General features: G+C 37.5%; 1 non-coding gene across 1 annotated transcript; it reads right to left on the reverse strand.

Annotated features, from left to right (window-relative positions):
- Positions 1–336: 336 nt before the first annotated feature.
- Positions 337–445, reverse strand: LOC122277838. Its single transcript, XR_006229146.1, has one exon. It is a non-coding gene; the product is annotated as a small nucleolar RNA R71 (small nucleolar RNA).
- Positions 446–753: the final 308 nt, after the last annotated feature.

The raw sequence follows: 753 nt of genomic DNA on the forward strand, positions 1-753 counted from the left end.
ACCTTCACTCTACACGTATAGCAACACCATCATGCATTATATTTCCACCAAATATTCCTCCAATGGATTTCAAACCAGGTATAATACAACTTCTCCCTACTTTTCATGGTTTAGAGAGTGAAAATCCATATGTGCATATTAGGAAGTTTGAAGAGCTTGTTGCTACATTTCATGGTCAACCTGGCACTGTAGATGTTGTTCGACTTAAGTTCTTTCCTTTCTCCCGAAAGGATAAGGCGAAAACTTAGATGTATTCATTAAGACCACGGTTGATTGAGTCATGGGCTAAGATGACCCAAATTTTTTTCAATAAATACTTTCCTCATCATAAGACTAATACTTTGAAAAGGCAAATCTCAACTTTTACGCAAAAGGATAGTTGGACTTTGTATGAAGCTTGGGAACGCTTTAAAGAGTTACTTAGCTTGTGTCCCCATCATGGTTATGAATGCTGGTGTCTAGTTAGCTATTTTTATGAAGGTCTCACTCCTAGAGAGTGTCAATTTGTTGAAATGATATGTAATGGTGAGTTTTTGCAGAAGGACTCAGATGAAGCAATAGAGTATTTTAATGAACTTGCAGAAAAAACTCATAGTTTGACAGAACCAAATGATTTTGATAGTAGCAATCGAGCACGCTCCAATCAAACTCATTCTAGTGGAGGCATCTATCATCTCAAAGAGGAAGATAACTTGAAGGCAAGGATGGAGGGCCTAACTAGAGAGTTAGATGCATTGAAGATGAAGGGAACTA

This window comes from Carya illinoinensis, chromosome 9, assembly GCF_018687715.1.
Source record: "Carya illinoinensis cultivar Pawnee chromosome 9, C.illinoinensisPawnee_v1, whole genome shotgun sequence".
NCBI classification, from domain to species: Eukaryota; Viridiplantae; Streptophyta; class Magnoliopsida; order Fagales; family Juglandaceae; genus Carya; species Carya illinoinensis.